Source organism: Condylostylus longicornis, unplaced genomic scaffold (assembly GCF_029603195.1).
Source record: "Condylostylus longicornis isolate FDR11 unplaced genomic scaffold, ASM2960319v2 ptg000044l, whole genome shotgun sequence".
Classification (NCBI taxonomy): domain Eukaryota; kingdom Metazoa; phylum Arthropoda; class Insecta; order Diptera; family Dolichopodidae; genus Condylostylus; species Condylostylus longicornis.
In genome coordinates, this window is record NW_026578013.1 from 12302435 (window position 1) to 12326700 (window position 24266).

Sequence of the window (24266 nt, forward strand, 5' to 3'; positions counted from 1 at the left end):
AGTCGATATAAATGAACAGAAAAAATATTTAAATTAACACAAACTCAAACCTGTCTATTAAAATCTAAATAGTTTTCCAAATTCTGCTTACTACAATGCCACATAATATTTTTTTTAAAGTCACATTCGCGACACCCTTTTAATTCTTCATTTCTATAATATTAAAGATATTTTGAAAAAGATTAAAAACATCAAAGGTGCGCGCCTTAAATTTGCTCTATAATATAAAAAAAATGTATTTTTATGTGCTGTGGATTAAATTTGCAAAGATATTTTAGATCTATTTTTAAGGAAAAGATTTGAATTGTAATTGCAACCGCTTATCATTATGAAATTATCAATTGGCATTTTCTTTGCTTTAAAATTCGACCATGAATCTTTTGCTTATGTTTTTTATACACCATAGCATACGTAACATAATTATGTTGTACTAAGTTTTTTCTTTTTTCAAAGAACAAATAAATTGATTGATAGGAGTAAAGAGTCTTATGGGAGTGTTTATACTATATTACAATACTCTCTTACATACACATTCATGTATGTAAATTTTAATAAAAAATAAAGCATGTTAAATGTTGACACAACACAACAGATCAAAGTCACTATGTTTAGATATTGATTCAAAGACATCTAGCGATAGATTTTATAAATAAAAAAAATTTAATTGAATATTTTCAACTTTTTTACACGTTTTATTGACAGTTTTTCGTTTGGTTTTTCAACTAATTTTTGTTTTTTTCTTCAATAATAGTTATAGTTGATATTAAGAAAGTTTTTTAATAGTTACACGGCTGTAAGAAGTTGAATGGCAAGTAGATTGGTTATAAATGATATGTGAAATTTGAATAGCAAGTAAATATTTTGTGAATAAAAAAAATCTGATGTGCTCAGCACATAACACACCACAACGTATATTGCCTAGTTAAGCGAAAATGTGGCAGAAGATTATAAAAATGCCTGTCTTTCAGTTTTCAAGAAAGTTGGCAAGCTTTTAGTTAAACATTGGAAAAAACATTGTCAATTTGGCTTTTTCTAAAGTTTCCTTTTGCGCAATCCAAATTCCCTCCAAAAAGCTCGGCAGCTAATTATGGTAACCAGAACTCAGATATTAAAGTTAAGGAAATTCCATCAATTAGTTACATAGATATGATAGAAAATGTAAATTCGGTTTCCAGTTCGGTTTCCGAGCTCTGATCTTCCCAAAAAATTTAAGGAAAAATTATTTTATCATCTTGAGTTTAAATTTTAAAATTCAAGGAAATTGGTTGATTATTTCTCTTTATATGCCTAAAAATGTGGATAGGCCTGCGAGAAAGTCCTGTTCCCAAGCCGGACTTAAGAACAGACGGAAAACTCAACAAAATCGATTCAGTTGGACTTGAGATACGCGCGTGCGCACAAAGACAGACAGGTCAAAAGACCGGCAGATCGACATCTTGCTAAAAGTAACTTACATTTATTTACATTTCACTACCATGGAGAAGTGCGTTTCCATCGAAAACTTGATATGCAAAATTTTTTATCATCACATCATCTCGCTTATTGTATGTAATTCAGCCCGTAATGAGAAAAGAAGAGTTACAAGGCCTTTGTTATTTCAGTACGAAATAAATATAATATATGAAACTGTTTCTTGAATCATATTCGAATTTATTATTTTTGCACAAATTTTCAATTCAAATTGTAAACTTTTTAAAAATATTATTGAAAATCAACTCAATTCAAAAAAAGCATTAATCACAGAATTGAAAACTCTACTATTTTGCTAAATGGTATGCTTTTTTAATCATTAAACTTATTATATTAAAATTTCAATCAACAAGGTTTGGCTTGCTGGTTTTTCTGTTTTTTAACAATTCAATTACATATAATTAAAAAGTAGCATTTTCAATTTACTATACAAAACTTAATCACGACCACAAAAACGACTGTGACGAAATTTTTTAAAAATTAAATTAAATGAGAAAAAATAGAGTTGACCTTGTCAACTCTGTGATACCCGTACGAATTTGTTATACTATGTGCGAATAAATATGCCATAACTGACTACGGGACTTTAAGCTGCCGTATTACCATATTAATTTATGCAAAATTTCAGCGCTGTGTTCTTCAAAATACTGTTTGTGCCAAACTGCTATTAAAGTTGTATGGCAGCTACCAGGAAGAGACAAGAAATTTTAACGAATTTTATCAAGCACATCGGCCCTACAAATATATTTGCTTGTGTTAAATCTCAATACCATAGCTTTAATAGTTTCTTAGATATAGCCAAAAACTTTTGAAGTTGTATGGCAGGTACCAGAAAGAGCCAAACAATTTTAACGACTTTTATCAAGCACATCGGCCCTACTAATATATTTATTTGTGTGAAATTTCAATATCACAGCTTTTACAGTTTCTGAGATATAGTCAAATAACTTTTGAAGTTGTATGGCAGGTACCAGAAGGAGCCAAGTAATTTCAACGACTTCGTTTGTGTGAGATTTCAATGCAACAGTTTTTATAATTTCTGAAATATAGCCAAATAAATTTTGAAGTTGTATGGCAGCTACCCGAACCGATACCCCGATCATGTCCAATTTAAATAGGGTTCTGGCACTTCCGACAATAAATCATTTGTGAAAATTTGGTGAAGTTAGCTCAATTAGTTTTTGAGTTATCGCTGGGACGGACGGACGGACAGACAAAGCTAAATCAACTCAGAATTCGACGCTGATCAAAAACATACACTTGAGTCTATATCTACATACGTTCGTACGGGTATAATAATCTAGATTGTAATCTTACAAAAAGTACACAGGCAATTTTATCCATTTTACTTTATAATTTGAAATGAATTATCTACTAGAAAAATATTAACAAATCGAACAAATCATCTTGTAGGCTATCTGCTCATAGAAATTGAAAATTAATTTTTTCTTTATTGCCATAATAATATAGAACATTGTTCGTTTAAACTTCAATTTTCATAACTTTGGCTTGAATTCATAAAAATGTCAATTCTCGGTCCCAACCTAAGATAACTTTATTTATTAATCCAGTTAAATTTAAACATGTTAGACTTATTTTAAAAATTATTACTTTAAAGATCCTTGTATTAAATAAATAAAGGAAATTATTCAATTGAACGTCGTTTTTAAGCACTTTTCCAAAAAAATTTGAAAAAAGTGCTTGTTAGTTTCACCCTGTCGGTCCGGTCCGGTTGCGACGCTGCCATTCGTGTGTTAATTTGAGTGCTTAATGCGTTCTTATTCATAATTTTCGACATTTTGTTCAATTTCAATATTTTTGTTAGTTTTACATATTATTTTTCAATGTAAATATTTTTTATGTAAAATTTCAAAACTAAAAGATTGGTGATAGTATTTATATCGAAAAAAATTGTTCTTTTACAAATTCAGGGGTTAATGTAATCCTAACAAATCTTACAAACACATTATTGATTTTGGATTTAATATAAATCCAAAAAATTATGTAAAAAGTTTATTTTCTTAAAATTTTCATAAGATTCTTTAAGCTAAAAATTTATGACTTTACAAAGAGTTCATACTTGTAGGTGTACACTTCATATAGGAAAGATTTTCTATTTATAAAACTTTGAAATCGTTATAAAATAAATTTTAAAACAGATTTTTAAAAATATTTTCTTAAACAACTTCCCTTTTTGTGATTTATACTTCAAATACAATATGTTAAGGATAAATGAGAATAATAGTTTTTCTATTTTTCTTATTTCTTTAAGAAAAATTTAAGTTTCCTTTTTACCAAGGAATACTTAAAAATTATTATTATTAAAGATTTAAAAAATTTTATTCAATATACCGGATATATAGTAATGGTAATCTAAGCTATTATAAGAAACTTTTTGCATATTCGGGTATCCTTTTATTCTATATTATGTGTACTTATGAAGTTCTATAGAAAGGATTTTAAGAAAAACATTCTACAATTCATTTTATATTTGAATACAGTGATGCGTAGGGTGCTTATTCATTTGTGCACTTTTTGAATGCATTTAAGAAAATTTTTAGAAATTTCCTTTTTTTTGTACATATATAATTTTTAAGTTTCATATTTTTTGTTAGTTACAATAGAAATTTTGAACGCATTTCCATAATAATAACATAGAATAAAATTATAATCATTTTGAATAATTTAGCAAGATTAAGAATATGTAAATTTATAATTATTATATAACAATATTGTGATATTATAATATTGTTAAAAGGATTACCATAAATAATTTTTATTATTATGAACGAAACTACAACGTTTATTCATAAATTTACATTTGTTTTAATAAGTCGCTCTAGACAAGGAATACTTAAAAATATTATTATGTAACTATTATTATAAAAATATTATTATTAAAATATTATTATAAAACTATTCAATAAAACATTAAACTTTATTATAGATTTGTTTACGTAACTTGTCGGAGATTTGATGAAATTGTTATAGAAAAGTTATAGAATGGATTTAAATTTTCTATTTTATTTAAGACATGTCCCTGACTCTGAAAATTCATACATTATTTCTTACACAAATGAATAAAAAGAAAACATCCCTCATTACATTTTATTCGTTGAGGTTTATTCTGTCATCACTGTTAGAGGATACCTTTACGTTATATAGATTGTAGAACAAAATAGTTTTTTTATTGTATCTGTATTAAACTGAAGAGTTGTCTGCAATACAATATTAATTTCCATACGAATTACGAAAATTTCGATTTAAAAAAACAAAAACAAATTTCCTTACGAATTACAAAAAGCGGTTTAAAGTAGAAACTGATTTTAAAGTTAAGATCATCAAAATGCGGCGAACCTGTTGAAAGTGTCAAAATACACAACATTTCAATCTCTTACAATACTGGCCCATTAACTTTATGTAAAAGTTTTATCAATCTCTGCTTTATAGTTTGTGAAAGAAGTCCCATCCTATTTGTTGGTTAACTGTATAGAATTAATTTGTACACGCGGTAGCTATAAATTTTTTATACATAAATATAATAAGTTACATAATATGTAAGTAATTTGTTTTAAGAAATTTTCTTCCCAAACTGTACAATATTTTTTTTTCAGAACAATGAATTAAAAATCAAATCAATCTACTTACAATATTTTTTCATTTATATATTATGTAAAAATCTCGAAATAATTTTGTTATATTGCAAATTATTGATCATTCATTGCTAAATTGGTACCCAATTTGGCAAAATTGTTTTTAGCAGTGTAAACAATCAATATCCGCAATAAATTTGTTTCTAATTTAAAAAAAAATTACAAAAAATTAAAGTAATTCAATCTAACTCTAGGATACTTTTTTAAATATTTTCAAAAGCGTTTTACTTACAACAAAGAGGCGCAGTAACTCAGAGTTATAAAAAAATAAAATTTTATAACATAAGATCATCCTTTAGTTCGAAATATTATTAATAACATTTTTCATATTGAAGTTTAAAAATATCTACCCAAAACTTTGGGATATTAATAATTTTTGCTATATTCTAAGATGATATGAAAGCTCTTCCAAATTACTTGGAAAATTATATCAAGAGAAAATGAAATCAAAGAAAAAAAGCTTCCAACATTCAGCTAGATATATTCATTGAACTCCGAAATTGTGTAGTGTCTCTTATCTTTCCCCCGGATAATTTTTATTTTACGATCCTCTTTCTTCTGAATTGAAGCTTCTCAGCCATTAATTGTCGAAAAAACTTCACTTTTGTGAAATTTTCTTTTTCATACAGGTGCTCCTAATTTTGTTCTCAATTTTCATAATGAACGGATGAACAAAATTTAAGAACGTTTAATTTGTGCTTGTACAGAGTTTAGTCCTAAACAGTTTAAGAAAAAAACTTAATTATTTAAATTTATTGCGTTTGAAACAAAAAGCAGAAATTAAAGCAAAAATTTCGATAAAATCTTCTGATTTCTGGTATCATTAAAAAAAAATTGTTTTTGTTGTTGTGCTTTTCTTCATTATTTTTCTCTTCTCGTAATCATTTTTTATTGGTTACATTGTTGTACCACCAATTAGAGTTGTATACCTTGTTACTTAATTCTCTATTTTTTGTTTTATTTCTTTTTTTATTTATTTATCTTTTTTTTTTTCCAAATATATTCATTATTTTAATCTTCTTGTTTTTGGTCCACCAAAATATTAATTCAACTCACGTAATTTCGGTGATTGTTGTTTGGCAACCGGAATTCTTAACTGACTTTAAAAAAAAAAACGTTGGAATACATTTACATACATTTTTATTTTCCCATTCAATTTCTTTGAGAAATTTTTCTGCAAAAATTATTATGGACATGAGGTGCCTGTTGGGATTTCGTTTAAGATGAGAAAAAAAATAGGAAGATGAAGATGATGATGAATGGTTCTAAAACTTCTCCATTTCCCTGATTAAGGCAAAAAAAAATTATGTATGTAGAGGCAAATTCATTCTAAAACAAAAATTAAGAGAATAAACAAATGTTATTATTTGATTTTTAAATTGGTTTCAAATTTTGAGGAATAAAGCAACAAAACAAAGGCAAAAAAGAAAAAAATCGAATTAAGGGAAAATAATAAAAAAAAGTATTGTAATTATCCTGAACGTGGGCTAGAAATTAATTTAAAAATTTTAAAACTCAATAATCAAGTGATCAGTAAAGTTAGAATACTGTAATTATGATTTAACAAGTAAAAGCGTTTATAAATACCATACACTTTGACAATCAGAGTTTAAAAAATGTTTTTGAAATATTTAGAAATAACTTTGATTGCAAATTGTCAATTGCTTGAACTTGTCAAACCACTCAATAGAAACTTCAAGGATATTATGTCTGACCTATAAGGGGACACACGATGGCAGAGTTTCATGAATCTAGTTTTAATATTTTTCCAAATATTTAATTTTTATATTTAAATTTTATATTATGGCAACTACTCAAACCTGTTGAGCAATTTCACCAAGACTTCAGAAATATATCTGATCTAAAATTGGACACACGACTGACGAGTTTTATTAATCTAGTTTTAATATTTTTTCAAATATTTAAAATTAACTTTCGGAATTGTTAATTTTAAATATTTCGGCTATTGGAGCAGGTCATCAAAACTTCACCGTTATATCTGATCTAAAACTGGACACACGCTTTATACACATTACATTATACATATTATACATGTTAATAATATAATATAAACAGGCTCCTCACCTGCCTGGTAAACTCAATGACGTAAGAAACTGGTGCTCATGGTTATCTACAATATCGTGTACCAGCCTGATATTAGAAAAAAGACACGAGTACCTACATATTACTCGTATATATAATGAAATGTTATAAGGTATTCGAAAATACTAGATATTTGAAAATACTTATTACTCTTCAAGGAGAACTGCTCATGAAAATTCTTAAAATTACTTTACAACAAAAATATTGCAACAAATCAAAATTTTTGTTCGTCAAGTCGCAGCTTATTCTATTGCACGAAATTTATTATTCTTCGTAAAGATTGAGCTGTAAACTAGTTGATTAAGAAATAATAACAATTAAGTCCTATCTAGTGTTACAAAAACTTCCATCTTCTTTGCATATTTCAATAATTTTCTTAAAATAATTCTGGTTGAAAGATACTCAGCCGGTTGAATTTTCGGAAAGTTTACTTACAATATACGTTGGAGTTGCTGTTCCACAAGCCCACCGAAACCATTAAGATTCTACGCGGAAAATATGAAACTACAACATGTTTCTCTTTCTTACTATGTATAGTCGCAACCGCTGCAATTGTAGTTTTCAAGTTACAATAGACTTAACACAAAATTACAGTTTGCGTATCTAACAGCCTAATTACATATACAGGGTGACCAGTAAAGAGTACAATATTATATATCATTATTAGGGCATCAAAAGTTGGAAAAATTTTTGTTCCGGACTAGGTGCGAAATCTCAAGGGTTTCCGGGATACAGGGATTTTAACGAATTTTAATGAAATTTGTACTTATCTAAGTTTTTTTGATTATAACTTCCGCTCCGAAAAATATAGGGGCTTCAAACATGCGGTTTGTGAAAGGGCTAATAAAGGGCTTAAATGCAACATATTACATGTATTTGTATTTTGTATTTTATGTACTTTCAGAATACCATGCATTCGAATTTTGGAAAAACTCCAATATTTTCCATTTTGAATTTTTACTGACCCTATTGTGTATACAATAGGTAGGTTATGTGATGGCAACAAATTTTGCATGTCGAGTTTTCGCAATGCACTTCTCCATAGTAGGGAAGTGTAAGAAAACTATTTTTAGCAACCTGTTGGTCCGTCGGTCTGTCGGTCTGTATGTGCACGCGTGTATCTCAAGTTCGGCTGAACCGATTTTGGTGAAATTTTATATGTAAGTTTATTTCGACCATGGCACGGATTGATCAACTTTTAGGATATGTCAGGCCTCGGGAACTGCACTTTTTGACCATATCTACGGAACGAATTGATAGAATTTCTTGAAATTTGATATTTGAGTTCTGGTTGTTACCGAAACTAACTGGCGAGCATTTCAGGGAATTCGGCAGCACAAAGCAAAATTCTACTAAGAGTCAAATTTACATTTTTCTAGGCATATTAGCTTAAAGCTCACTAATGTTCTAAAAATTGAAAAGAAGTATTTAACAGACATTTTTATAATATTCTGTAACATTTTCAATTAACTAGACAATACACATTACGGTCGGTTATGTGCTGATCACATCAGATTTTTTTAATTTTTTTCGTCCCCGCAATATTCTATGAAAGTTCCAGGAACTTTAAAGATTTTTCTTACGGAATTTTGGCCACCTTCATAAGCTTTAATTTAAGTCCTCAAACGATAAAAAATCTTTCCCGGTACAGGAAATATAGAATAAAAACCATTTCTATATCAAGATTTTAAGGGCCCTAATAAAATGTAAAAAACCACAAAATTGTCACAACTTTTAATTTTTCTTGAGTGCTCTAATTATCAACTATCATTAATTTTTGATCACGAAGGTTACTTTAATAAATATGAGTCAAATGGGAGATAGGTGAAAATTTTGTTCAATGGAAATAAGTTTCTAGTAAACATCTATAATATAAAATTAAAATATAAATATATAAAATTTCAGCTTTCTATCTTCAAGAGTTAACACTGCTAACAAGCAGTTAACATTTTTAAGAACCGTTATTTTAAGGTTTTTATTGAAATACTATAAATTTTAGAGGAAATTCCCCAATGTTTTAAGATTGTTTTTCACTTTTTTTTAATTTTTTTCCATGTTTAAAATGTTTTTCTTTATTGTTTTAAGTATTTTTGAAATGATTCAAATGTTTTTTTTTAATGTTTTAAAAGTTTTTTACTTGTTTTAAGTATTTTTAAAATGTTTTAAATATTCTTTTATTGTTTTAAATGTTTTTTTTTATTGTTTTAAATATTTTTTACTTGTTTTAAGCATTTTTAAAATGTTTTAAATATTTTTTTTTTGTTTTAATTGTTTTTTAATTGTTTTAAGTATTTTTAAAACGTTTTACATATTTTTTTTATTGTTTTAAATGTTTTTTACTTGTTTTAAGTATTTTTAAAATGTTTTAAATGTTTTTTTTATTGTTTTAAATGTTTTTTACTTGTTTTAAGTATTTTTAAAATATTTTAAATATTTTTTTTATTGTTTTAAATGTTTTTTACTTGTTTTAAGTATTTTTAAAATGTTTTAAATGTTTTTTTTATTGTTTTAAATATTTTTTAATTGTTTTAAGTATTTTTAAAATGTTTTAAATATTTTTTTTATTGTTTTAAATGTTTTTTAATTGTTTTAAGTATTTTTAAAATGTTTTAAATGTTTTTTTTATTGTTTTAAATGTTTTTTACTTGTTTTAAGCATTTTTAAAATGTTTTAAATATTTTTTTTTTGTTTTAAATGTTTTTTAATTGTTTTAAGTATTTTTAAAATATTTTAAATATTTTTTTTATTGTTTTAAATGTTTTTTACTTGTTTTAAGTATTTTTAAAATGTTTTAAATGTTTTTTTTATTGTTTTAAATGTTTTTTAATTGTTTTAAGTATTTTTAAAATGTTTTAAATATTTTTTTTATTGTTTTAAATGTTTTTTAATTGTTTTAAGTATTTTTAAAATGTTTTAAATGTTTTTTTTATTGTTTTAAATGTTTTTTACTTGTTTTAAGCATTTTTAAAATGTTTTAAATATTTTTTTTTGTTTTAAATGTTTTTTAATTGTTTTAAGTATTTTTAAAATATTTTAAATATTTTTTTTATTGTTTTAAATGTTTTTTACTTGTTTTAAGTATTTTTAAAATGTTTTAAATGTTTTTTTTTTATTGTTTTAAATGTTTTTTAATTGTTTTAAGTATTTTTAAAATGTTTTAAATATTTTTTTTATTGTTTTAAATGTTTTTTAATTGTTTTAAGTATTTTTAAAATGTTTTAAATGTTTTTTTTATTGTTTTAAATGTTTTTTACTTGTTTTAAGCATTTTTAAAATGTTTTAAATATTTTTTTTTTGTTTTAAATGTTTTTTAATTGTTTTAAGTATTTTTAAAATATTTTAAATATTTTTTTTATTGTTTTAAATGTTTTTTACTTGTTTTAAGTATTTTTAAAATGTTTTAAATGTTTTTTTTATTGTTTTAAATGTTTTTTAATTGTTTTAAGTATTTTTAAAATGTTTTAAATATTTTTTTTATTGTTTTAAATGTTTTTTAATTGTTTTAAGTATTTTTAAAATGTTTTAAATGTTTTTTTTATTGTTTTAAATGTTTTTTACTTGTTTTAAGCATTTTTAAAATGTTTTAAATATTTTTTTTTGTTTTAAATGTTTTTTAATTGTTTTAAGTATTTTTAAAATATTTTAAATATTTTTTTTATTGTTTTAAATGTTTTTTACTTGTTTTAAGTATTTTTAAAATGTTTTAAATATTTTTTTTATTGTTTTAAATGTTTTTTAATTGTTTTAAGTATTTTTAAAATGTTTTAAATGTTTTTTTTATTGTTTTAAATGTTTTTTACTTGTTTTAAGCATTTTTAAAATGTTTTAAATATTTTTTTTTGTTTTAAATGTTTTTTAATTGTTTTAAGTATTTTTAAAATATTTTAAATATTTTTTTTATTGTTTTAAATGTTTTTTACTTGTTTTAAGTATTTTTAAAATGTTTTAAATGTTTTTTTTATTGTTTTAAATGTTTTTTAATTGTTTTAAGTATTTTTAAAATGTTTTAAATATTTTTTTTATTGTTTTAAATGTTTTTTAATTGTTTTAAGTATTTTTAAAATGTTTTAAATGTTTTTTTTATTGTTTTAAATGGTTTTTACTTGTTTTAAGTATTTTTAAAATATTTTAAATATTTTTTTTATTGTTTTAAATGTTTTTTACTTGTTTTAAGTATTTTTAAAATGTTTTAAATGTTTTTTTTATTGTTTTAAATGTTTTTTAATTGTTTAAAGTATTTTTAAAATGTTTTAAATATTTTTTTTATTGTTTTAAATGTTTTTTAATTGTTTTAAGCATTTTTAAAATGTTTTAAATATTTTTTTTTTGTTTTAAATGTTTTTTATTTGTTTTAAGTATTTTTAAAATGTTTTAAATGTTTTTTTTATTGTTTTAAATGTTTTTTAATTGTTTTAAGTATTTTTAAAATGTTTTAAATATTTTTTTTATTGTTTTAAATGTTTTTTAATTGTTTTAAGTATTTTTAAAATGTTTTAAATGTTTTTTTTATTGTTTTAAATGCTTTTTACTTGTTTTAAGTATTTTTAAAATATTTTAAATATTTTTTTTATTGTTTTAAATGTTTTTTACTTGTTTTAAGTATTTTTAAAATGTTTTAAATGTTTTTTTTATTGTTTTAAATGTTTTTTAATTGTTTAAAGTATTTTTAAAATGTTTTAAATATTTTTTTTATTGTTTTAAATGTTTTTTACTTGTTTTAAGTATTTTTAAAATGTTTTAAATGTTTTTTTTATTGTTTTAAATGTTTTTTACTTGTTTTAAGTATTTTTAAAATATTTTAAATATTTTTTTTATTGTTTTAAATGTTTTTTACTTGTTTTAAGTATTTTTAAAATGTTTTAAATGTTTTTTTTATTGTTTTAAATGTTTTTTAATTGTTTAAAGTATTTTTAAAATGTTTTAAATGTTTTTTTTATTGTTTTAAATGTTTTTTACTTGTTTTAAGCATTTTTAAAATGTTTTAAATATTTTTTTTTTGTTTTAAATGTTTTTTATTTGTTTTAAGTATTTTTAAAATGTTTTAAATGTTTTTTTTATTGTTTTAAATGTTTTTTAATTGTTTTAAGTATTTTTAAAATGTTTTAAATATTGTTTTTATTGTTTTAAATGTTTTTTACTTGTTTTAAGTATTTTTAAAATGTTTTAAATATTTTTTTTATTGTTTTAAATGTTTTTTAATTGTTTTATGTATTTTTAAAATGTTTTAAATGTTTTTTTTATTGTTTTAAATGTTTTTTACTTGTTTTAAGCATTTTTAAAATGTTTTAAATATTTTTTTTTGTTTTAAATGTTTTTTAATTGTTTTAAGTATTTTTAAAATGTTTTAAATGTTTTTTTTATTGTTTTAAATGTTTTTTAATTGTTTTAAGTATTTTTAAAATGTTTTAAATATTTTTTTTATTGTTTTAAATGTTTTTTACTTGTTTTAAGTATTTTTAAAATGTTTTAAATATTTTTTTTATTGTTTTAAATGTTTTTTAATTGTTTTAAGTATTTTTTTTTTGTTTTAAATGTTTTTTAATTGTTTTAAGTATTTTTAAAATGTTTTAAATGTTTTTTTTATTGTTTTAAATGTTTTTTAATTGTTTTAAGTATTTTTAAAATGTTTTAAATATTTTTTTTATTGTTTTAAATGTTTTTTACTTGTTTTAAGTATTTTTAAAATGTTTTAAATATTTTTTTTATTGTTTTAAATGTTTTTTAATTGTTTTATGTATTTTTAAAATGTTTTAAATGTTTTTTTTATTGTTTTAAATGTTTTTTACTTGTTTTAAGCATTTTTAAAATGTTTTAAATATTTTTTTTTTGTTTTAAATGTTTTTTAATTGTTTTAAGTATTTTTAAAATGTTTTAAATGTTTTTTTTATTGTTTTAAATGTTTTTTAATTGTTTTAAGTATTTTAAATGTTTTAAATATTCTTTTATTGTTTTAAATGTGTTTTTTATTGTTTTAAATATTTTTTACTTGTTTTAAGTTTTTTAAATATGTTTTAAATGTTTTTTTATTGTTTTAAATGCTTTTTACTTGTTTTAAGCATTTTTAAAATATTTTAAATATTTTTTTTATTGTTTTAAATGTTTTTTACTTGTTTTAAGTATTTTTAAAATGTTTTAAATGTTTTTTTTTATTGTTTTAAATGTTTTTTAATTGTTTTAAGTATTTTTAAAATGTTTTAAATATTTTTTTTATTGTTTTAAATGTTTTTTACTTGTTTTAAGTATTTTTAAAATGTTTTAAATATTTTTTTTATTGTTTCAAATGTTTTTTAATTGTTTTAAGTATTTTTAAAATGTTTTAAATGTTTTTTTTATTGTTTTAAAAGTTTTTTACTTGTTTTAAACATTTTTAAAATGTTTTAAATATTTTTTTTTTTGTTTTAAATGTTTTTTAATTGTTTTAAGTATTTTTAAAATGTTTTAAATGTATTTTTTATTGTTTTAAATGTTTTTTAATTGTTTTAAGTATTTTTAAAATGTTTTAAATATTTTTTTTATTGTTTTAAATGTTTTTTACTTGTTTTAAGTATTTTTAAAATGTTTTAAATGTTTTTTTTTTGTTTTAAATGTTTTTTACTTGTTTTAAGTATTTTTAAAATGTTTTAAATATTTTTTTATTGTTTTAAATGTTTTTTACTTGTTTTAAGTATTTTTAAAATGTTTTAAATGTTTTTTTTATTGTTTTAAATGTTTTTTAATTGTTTTAAGTATTTTTAAAATGTTTTAAATGTTTTTTTTATTGTTTTAAATATTTTTTAATTGTTTTAAGTATTTTAAATGTTTTAAATATTCTTTTATTGTTTTAAATGTTTTTTACTTGTTTTAAGTATTTTTAAAATGTTTTAAATGTTTTTTTTATTGTTTTAAATGTTTTTTAATTGTTTTAAGTATTTTTAAAATGTTTTAAATATTTTTTTTATTGTTTTAAATGTTTTTTAATTGTTTTAAGTATTTTTAAAATGTTTTAAATGTTTTTTTTATTGTTTTAAATATTTTTTAATTGTTTTAAGTATTTTAAATGTTTTAAATATTCTTTTATTGTTTTAAATGTTTTTTACTTGTTTTAAGTATTTTTAAAATGTTTTAAATATTTTTTTTATTGTTTTAAATGTTTTTTACTTGTTTTAAGTATTTTTAAAATGTTTTAAATATTTTTTTTATTGTTTTAAATGTTTTTTAATTGTTTTAAGTATTTTTAAAATGTTTTAAATATTTTTTTTATTGTTTTAAATGTTTTTTAATTGTTTTAAGTATTTTTAAAATGTTTTAAATGTTTTTTTTTATTGTTTTAAATGTTTTTTTTATTGTTTTAAATGTTTTTTACTTGTTTTAAGTTTTTTAAATATGTTTTAAATATTTTTTTTATTGTTTTAATTGTTTTTTAATTGTTTTAAGTATTTTTAAAATGTTTTAAATGTTTTTTTTATTGTTTTAAATGTTTTTTACTTGTTTTAAGTATTTTTAAAATGTTTTAAATATTTTTTTTATTGTTTTAAATGTTTTTTAATTGTTTTAAGTATTTTTAAAATGTTTTAAATATTTTTTTTATTGTTTTAAATGTTTTTTAATTGTTTTAAGTATTTTTAAAATGTTTTAAATGTTTTTTTTTATTGTTTTAAATGTTTTTTTTATTGTTTTAAATGTTTTTTACTTGTTTTAAGTATTTTTAAAATGTTTTAAATATTTTTTTTATTGTTTTAAATGTTTTTTAATTGTTTTAAGTATTTTTAAAATGTTTTAAATATTTTTTTTATTGTTTTAAATGTTTTTTAATTGTTTTAAGTATTTTTAAAATGTTTTAAATGTTTTTTTTTATTGTTTTAAATGTTTTTTTTATTGTTTTAAATGTTTTTTACTTGTTTTAAGTTTTTTAAATATGTTTTAAATATTTTTTTTATTGTTTTAAATGTTTTTTAATTGTTTTAAGTATTTTTAAAATGTTTTAAATGTTTTTTTTATTGTTTTAAATGTTTTTTAATTGTTTTAAGTATTTTTAAAATGTTTTAAATATTTTTTTTATTGTTTTAAATGTTTTTTAATTGTTTTAAGTATTTTTAAAATGTTTTAAATGTTTTTTTTATTGTTTTAAATATTTTTTAATTGTTTTAAGTATTTTAAATGTTTTAAATATTCTTTTATTGTTTTAAATGTTTTTTAATTGTTTTAAGTATTTTTAAAATGTTTTAAATGTTTTTTTTTATTGTTTTAAATGTTTTTTTTATTGTTTTAAATGTTTTTTACTTGTTTTAAGTTTTTTAAATATGTTTTAAATATTTTTTTTATTGTTTTAAATGTTTTTTAATTGTTTTAAGTATTTTTAAAATGTTTTAAATGTTTTTTTTATTGTTTTAAATGTTTTTTAATTGTTTTAAGTATTTTTAAAATGTTTTAAATATTTTTTTTATTGTTTTAAATGTTTTTTACTTGTTTTAAGTATTTTTAAAATGTTTTAAATATTTTTTTTATTGTTTTAAATGTTTTTTAATTGTTTTAAGTATTTTTAAAATGTTTTAAATATTTTTTTTATTGTTTTAAATGTTTTTTAATTGTTTTAAGTATTTTTAAAATGTTTTAAATGTTTTTTTTTATTGTTTTAAATGTTTTTTTTATTGTTTTAAATGTTTTTTACTTGTTTTAAGTTTTTTAAATATGTTTTAAATATTTTTTTTATTGTTTTAAATGTTTTTTAATTGTTTTAAGTATTTTTAAAATGTTTTAAATGTTTTTTTTTATTGTTTTAAATGTTTTTTTTATTGTTTTAAATGTTTTTTACTTGTTTTAAGTTTTTTAAATATGTTTTAAATATTTTTTTTATTGTTTTAAATGTTTTTTAATTGTTTTAAGTATTTTTAAAATGTTTTAAATGTTTTTTTTATTGTTTTAAATATTTTTTAATTGTTTTAAGTATTTTAAATGTTTTAAATATTCTTTTATTGTTTTAAATGTTTTTTACTTGTTTTAAGTATTTTTAAAATGTTTTAAATGTTTTTTTTATTGTTTTAAATGTTTTTTAATTGTTTTAAGTATTTTTAAAATGTTTTAAATATTTTTTTTATTGTTTTAAATGTTTTTTAATTGTTTTAAGTATTTTTAAAATGTTTTAAATGTTTTTTTTATTGTTTTAAATATTTTTTAATTGTTTTAAGTATTTTAAATGTTTTAAATATTCTTTTATTGTTTTAAATGTTTTTTACTTGTTTTAAGTATTTTTAAAATGTTTTAAATGTTTTTTTTATTGTTTTAAATGTTTTTTAATTGTTTTAAGTATTTTTAAAATTTTTTTTTTATTGTTTTAAATGTTTTTTACTTGTTTTAAGTTTTTTAAATATGTTTTAAATATTTTTTTTATTGTTTTAATTGTTTTTTACTTGTTTTAAGTATTTTTAAAATGTTTTAAATGTTTTTTTTATTGTTTTAAATGTTTTTTAATTGTTTTAAGTATTTTTAAAATGTTTTAAATATTTTTTTTATTGTTTTAAATGTTTTTTAATTGTTTTAAGTATTTTTAAAATGTTTTAAATGTTTTTTTTATTGTTTTAAATATTTTTTAATTGTTTTAAGTATTTTAAATGTTTTAAATATTCTTTTATTGTTTTAAATGTTTTTTACTTGTTTTAAGTATTTTTAAAATGTTTCAAATATTTTTTTTATTGTTTTAAATGTTTTTTACTTGTTTTAAGTATTTTTAAAATGTTTTAAATATTTTTTTTATTGTTTTAAATGTTTTTTAATTGTTTTAAGTATTTTTAAAATGTTTTAAATATTTTTTTTATTGTTTTAAATGTTTTTTAATTGTTTTAAGTATTTTTAAAATGTTTTAAATGTTTTTTTTTATTGTTTTAAATGTTTTTTTTATTGTTTTAAATGTTTTTTACTTGTTTTAAGTTTTTTAAATATGTTTTAAATATTTTTTTTATTGTTTTAATTGTTTTTTACTTGTTTTAAGTATTTTTAAAATGTTTTAAATGTTTTTTTTATTGTTTTAAATGTTTTTTAATTGTTTTAAGTATTTTTAAAATGTTTTAAATATTTTTTTTATTGTTTTAAATGTTTTTTAATTGTTTTAAGTATTTTTAAAATGTTTTAAATGTTTTTTTTTATTGTTTTAAATGTTTTTTAATTGTTTTAAGTATTTTTAAAATGTTTTAAATGTTTTTTTTTATTGTTTTAAATGTTTTTTTTATTGTTTTAAATGTTTTTTACTTGTTTTAAGTTTTTTAAATATGTTTTAAATATTTTTTTTATTGTTTTAAATGTTTTTTACTTGTTTTAAGTATTTTTAAAATGTTTTAAATATTTTTTTTATTGTTTTAAATGTTTTTTAATTGTTTTAAGTATTTTTAAAATGTTTTAAATGTTTTTTTTATTGTTTTAAATGTTTTTTTTATTGTTTTAAATGTTTTTTACTTGTTTTAAGTTTTTTAAATATGTTTTAAATATTTTTTTTATTGTTTTAAATGTTTTTTAATTGTTTTAAGTATTTTTAAAATGTTTTAAATGTTTTTTTTATTGTTTTAAATGTTTTTTAATTGTTTTAAGTATTTTTAAAATGTTTTAAATATTTTTTTTATTGTTTTAAATGTTTTTTAATTGTTTTAAGTATTTTTAAAATGTTTTAAATGTTTTTTTTATTGTTTTAAATATTTTTTAATTGTTTTAAGTATTTTAAATGTTTTAAATATTCTTTTATTGTTTTAAATGTTTTTTACTTGTTTTAAGTATTTTTAAAATGTTTTAAATATTTTTTTTATTGTTTTAAATGTTTTTTACTTGTTTTAAGTATTTTTAAAATGTTTTAAATGTTTTTTTTTATTGTTTTAAATGTTTTTTTTATTGTTTTAAATGTTTTTTACTTGTTTTAAGTTTTTTAAATATGTTTTAAATATTTTTTTTATTGTTTTAAATGTTTTTTAATTGTTTTAAGTATTTTTAAAATGTTTTAAATGTTTTTTTTTATTGTTTTAAATGTTTTTTTTATTGTTTTAAATGTTTTTTACTTGTTTTAAGTTTTTTAAATATGTTTTAAATATTTTTTTTATTGTTTTAAATGTTTTTTAATTGTTTTAAGTATTTTTAAAATGTTTTAAATGTTTTTTTTATTGTTTTAAATATTTTTTAATTGTTTTAAGTATTTTAAATGTTTTAAATATTCTTTTATTGTTTTAAATGTTTTTTACTTGTTTTAAGTATTTTTAAAATGTTTTAAATGTTTTTTTTATTGTTTTAAATGTTTTTTAATTGTTTTAAGTATTTTTAAAATGTTTTAAATATTTTTTTTATTGTTTTAAATGTTTTTTAATTGTTTTAAGTATTTTTAAAATGTTTTAAATGTTTTTTTTATTGTTTTAAATATTTTTTAATTGTTTTAAGTATTTTAAATGTTTTAAATATTCTTTTATTGTTTTAAATGTTTTTTACTTGTTTTAAGTATTTTTAAAATGTTTTAAATGTTTTTTTTATTGTTTTAAATGTTTTTTAATTGTTTTAAGTATTTTTAAAATTTTTTTTTTATTGTTTTAAATGTTTTTTACTTGTTTTAAGTTTTTTAAATATGTTTTAAATATTTTTTTTATTGTTTTAATTGTTTTTTACTTGTTTTAAGTATTTTTAAAATGTTTTAAATGTTTTTTTTATTGTTTTAAATGTTTTTTAATTGTTTTAAGTATTTTTAAAATGTTTTAAATATTTTTTTTATTGTTTTAAATGTTTTTTAATTGTTTTAAGTATTTTTAAAATGTTTTAAATGTTTTTTTTATTGTTTTAAATATTTTTTAATTGTTTTAAGTATTTTAAATGTTTTAAATATTCTTTTATTGTTTTAAATGTTTTTTACTTGTTTTAAGTATTTTTAAAATGTTTTAAATATTTTTTTTATTGTTTTAAATGTTTTTTACTTGTTTTAAGTATTTTTAAAATGTTTTAAATATTTTTTTTATTGTTTTAAATGTTTTTTAATTGTTTTAAGTATTTTTAAAATGTTTTAAATATTTTTTTTATTGTTTTAAATGTTTTTTAATTGTTTTAAGTATTTTTAAAATGTTTTAAATGTTTTTTTTTATTGTTTTAAATGTTTTTTTTATTGTTTTAAATGTTTTTTACTTGTTTTAAGTTTTTTAAATATGTTTTAAATATTTTTTTTATTGTTTTAATTGTTTTTTACTTGTTTTAAGTATTTTTAAAATGTTTTAAATGTTTTTTTTATTGTTTTAAATGTTTTTTAATTGTTTTAAGTATTTTTAAAATGTTTTAAATATTTTTTTTATTGTTTTAAATGTTTTTTAATTGTTTTAAGTATTTTTAAAATGTTTTAAATGTTTTTTTTTATTGTTTTAAATGTTTTTTAATTGTTTTAAGTATTTTTAAAATGTTTTAAATGTTTTTTTTTATTGTTTTAAATGTTTTTTTTATTGTTTTAAATGTTTTTTACTTGTTTTAAGTTTTTTAAATATGTTTTAAATATTTTTTTTATTGTTTTAAATGTTTTTTACTTGTTTTAAGTATTTTTAAAATGTTTTAAATATTTTTTTTATTGTTTTAAATGTTTTTTAATTGTTTTAAGTATTTTTATAATGTTTTAAATGTTTTTTTTTATTGTTTTAAATGTTTTTTTTATTGTTTTAAATGTTTTTTACTTGTTTTAAGTTTTTTAAATATGTTTTAAATATTTTTTTTATTGTTTTAATTGTTTTTTACTTGTTTTAAGTATTTTTAAAATGTTTTAAATGTTTTTTTTATTGTTTTAAATGTTTTTTAATTGTTTTAAGTATTTTTAAAATGTTTTAAATATTTTTTTTATTGTTTTAAATGTTTTTTAATTGTTTTAAGTATTTTTAAAATGTTTTAAATGTTTTTTTTTATTGTTTTAAATGTTTTTTAATTGTTTTAAGTATTTTAAATGTTTTAAATATTCTTTTATTGTTTTAAATGTTTTTTACTTGTTTTAAGGATTTTTAAAATGTTTTAAATATTTTTTTTATTGTTTTAAATGTTTTTTACTTGTTTTAAGTATTTTTAAAATGTTTTAAATATTTTTTTTATTGTTTTAAATGTTTTTTAATTGTTTTAAATATTTTTAAAATGTTTTAAATGTTTTTTTTATTGTTTTAAATATTTTTTAATTGTTTTAAGTATTTTTTAAATGTTTTAAATATTTTTTTTTGTTTTAAATGTTTTTTAATTGTTTTAAGTATTTTTAAAATGTTTTAAATATTTTTTTTATTGTTTTAAATGTTTTTTACTTGTTTTGAGTATTTTTAAAATGTTTTAAATATTTTTTTATTGTTTTAAATGTTTTTTAATTGTTTTAAGTATTTTTAAAATGTTTTAAATGTTTTTTTTATTGTTTTAAATATTTTTTAATTGTTTTAAGTATTTTTAAAATGTTTTAAATATTTTTTTTTTGTTTTAAATGTTTTTTAATTGTTTTAAGTATTTTTAAAATGTTTTAAATGTTTTTTTTATTGTTTTAAATGTTTTTTAATTGTTTTAAGTATTTTTAAAATGTTTTAAATATTTTTTTTATTGTTTTAAATGTTTTTTACTTGTTTTAAGTATTTTTAAAATGTTTTAAATATTTTTTTTATTGTTTTAAATGTTTTTTAATTGTTTAAAGTATTTTTAAAATGTTTTAAATGTTTTTTTTATTGTTTTAAATGTTTTTTAATTGTTTTAAGTATTTTTAAAATGTTTTAAATGTTTTTTTTATTGTTTTAAATGTTTTTTACTTGTTTTAAGCATTTTTAAAATGTTTTAAATATTTTTTTTTGTTTTAAATGTTTTTCAATTGTTTTAAGTATTTTTAAAATGTTTTAAATGTTTTTTTTATTGTTTTAAAATTTTTTTACTTGTTTTAAGTATTTTTAAAATGTTTTAAATATTTTTTTTATTGTTTTAAATGTTTTTTAATTGTTTTAAATATTTTTAAAATGTTTTAAATGTTTTTTTTATTGTTTTAAATATTTTTTAATTGTTTTAAGTATTTTTTAAATGTTTTAAATATTTTTTTTTGTTTTAAATGTTTTTTAATTGTTTTAAGTATTTTTAAAATGTTTTAAATATTTTTTTTATTGTTTTAAATGTTTTTTACTTGTTTTGAGTATTTTTAAAATGTTTTAAATATTTTTTTATTGTTTTAAATGTTTTTTAATTGTTTTAAGTATTTTTAAAATGTTTTAAATGTTTTTTTTATTGTTTTAAATATTTTTTAATTGTTTTAAGTATTTTTAAAATGTTTTAAATATTTTTTTTTTGTTTTAAATGTTTTTTAATTGTTTTAAGTATTTTTAAAATGTTTTAAATGTTTTTTTTATTGTTTTAAATGTTTTTTAATTGTTTTAAGTATTTTTAAAATGTTTTAAATATTTTTTTTATTGTTTTAAATGTTTTTTACTTGTTTTAAGTATTTTTAAAATGTTTTAAATATTTTTTTTATTGTTTTAAATGTTTTTTAATTGTTTAAAGTATTTTTAAAATGTTTTAAATGTTTTTTTTATTGTTTTAAATGTTTTTTAATTGTTTTAAGTATTTTTAAAATGTTTTAAATGTTTTTTTTATTGTTTTAAATGTTTTTTACTTGTTTTAAGCATTTTTAAAATGTTTTAAATATTTTTTTTTGTTTTAAATGTTTTTTAATTGTTTTAAGTATTTTTAAAATGTTTTAAATGTTTTTTTTTTTTTGTTTTAAATGTTTTTTAATTGTTTTAAGTATTTTTAAAATGTTTTAAATGTTTTTTTTTATTGTTTTAAATGTTTTTTACTTGTTTTAAGTATTTTTAAAATGTTTTAAATATTTTTTTTTTGTTTTAAATGTTTTTTAATTGTTCTAAGTATTTTTAAAATGTTTTAAATGTTTTTTTTATTGTTTTAAATGTTTTTTAATTGTTTTAAGTATTTTTAAAATCTTTTATATATTTTTTTTATTGTTTTAAATGTTTTTTACTTGTTTTAAGTATTTTTAAAATGTTTCAAATATTTTTTTTTTGTTTTAAATGTTTTTTAATTGTTTTAAGTATTTTTAAAATGTTTTAAATGTTTTTTTTTATTGTTTTAAATGTTTTTTACTTGTTTTAAGTATTTTTAAAATGTTTTAAATATTTTTTTTTTGTTTTAAATGTTTTTTAATTGTTCTAAGTATTTTTAAAATGTTTTAAATGTTTTTTTTATTGTTTTAAATGTTTTTTAATTGTTTTAAGTATTTTTAAAATCTTTTATATATTTTTTTTATTGTTTTAAATGTTTTTTACTTGTTTTAAGTATTTTTAAAATGTTTTAAATGTTTTTTTTTGTTTTAAATGTTTTTTAATTGTTTTAAGTATTTTTAAAATGTTTTATATATTTTTTTTTATTGTTTTAAATGTTTTTTACTTGTTTTAAGTATTTTTAAAATGTTTTAAATGTTTTTTTTATTGTTTTAAATGTTTTTTAATTGTTTTAAGTATTTTTAAAATGTTTTAAATGTTTTTTTTATTGTTTTAAATGTTTTTTAATTGTTTTAAGTATTTTTAAAATGTTTTATATATTTTTTTTATTGTTTTAAATGTTTTTTACTTGTTTTAAGTATTTTTAAAATGTTTTAAATGTTTTTTTTATTGTTTTAAATATTTTTTAATTGTTTTAAGTATTTTTAAAATGTTTTAAATGTTTTTTTTATTTTTTTAAATGTTTTTTAATTGTTTTAAGTATTTTTAAAATGTTTTAAATGTTTTTTTTATTGTTTTAAATATTTTTTAATTGTTTTAAGTATTTTTAAAATGTTTTAAATATTTTTTTTTTGTTTTAAATGTTTTTTAATTGTTTTAAGTATTTTTAAAATGTTTTAAATATTTTTTTTTTGTTTTAAATGTTTTTTAATTGTTTTAAGTATTTTTAAAATGTTTTAAATATTTTTTTTTTGTTTTAAATGTTTTTTAATTGTTTTAAGTATTTTTAAAATGTTTTAAATGTTTTTTTTATTGTTTTAAATATTTTTTAATTGTTTTAAGTATTTTTAATATGTTTTAAATATTTTTTTTTTGTTTTAAATGTTTTTTAATTGTTTTAAGTATTTTTAAAATGTTTTCAATGTTTTTTTTATTGTTTTAAATATTTTTTAATGGTTTTAAGTATTTTTAAAATGTTTTCAATGTTTTTTTTATTGTTTTAAATATTTTTTAATTGTTTTAAGTATTTTTAATATGCTTTAAATATTTTTTTTTTTTGTTTTAAATGTTTTTTAATTGTTTTAAGTATTTTTAAAATGTTTTAAATATTTTTTTTATTGTTTTAAATGTTTTTTAATTGTTTTAAGTATTTTTAAAATGTTTTAAATGTTTTTTTTTATTGTTTTAAATATTTTTTAATTGTTTTAAGTATTTTTAAAATGTTTTAAATATTTTTTTTTTGTTTTAAATGTTTTTTAATTGTTTTAAGTATTTTTAAAATGTTTTAAATGTTTTTTTTATTGTTTTAAATGTTTTTTAATTGTTTTAAGTATTTTTAAAATGTTTTAAATATTTTTTTTTTGTTTTAAATGTTTTTTAATTGTTTTAAGTATTTTTAAAATGTTTTAAATGTTTTTTTTTATTGTTTTAAATGTTTTTTAATGGGTTTAAGTATTTTTAAAATGTTTTAAATATTTTTTTTTATTGTTTTAAATGTTTTTTACTTGTTTTAAGTATTTTTAAAATGTTTTAAATATTTTTTTTATTGTTTTAAATGTTTTTTAATTGTTTTAAGTATTTTTAAAATGTTTTAAATGTTTTTTTTTATTGTTTTAAATATTTTTTAATTGTTTTAAGTATTTTTAAAATGTTTTAAATATTTTTTTTTTGTTTTAAATGTTTTTTAATTGTTTTAAGTATTTTTAAAATGTTTTAAATGTTTTTTTTATTGTTTTAAATGTTTTTTAATTGTTTTAAGTATTTTTAAAATGTTTTAAATATTTTTTTTATGGTTTTAAATGTTTTTTACTTGTTTTAAGTATTTTTAAAATGTTTTAAATATTTTTTTTATTGTTTTAAATGTTTTTTACTTATTTTAAGTATT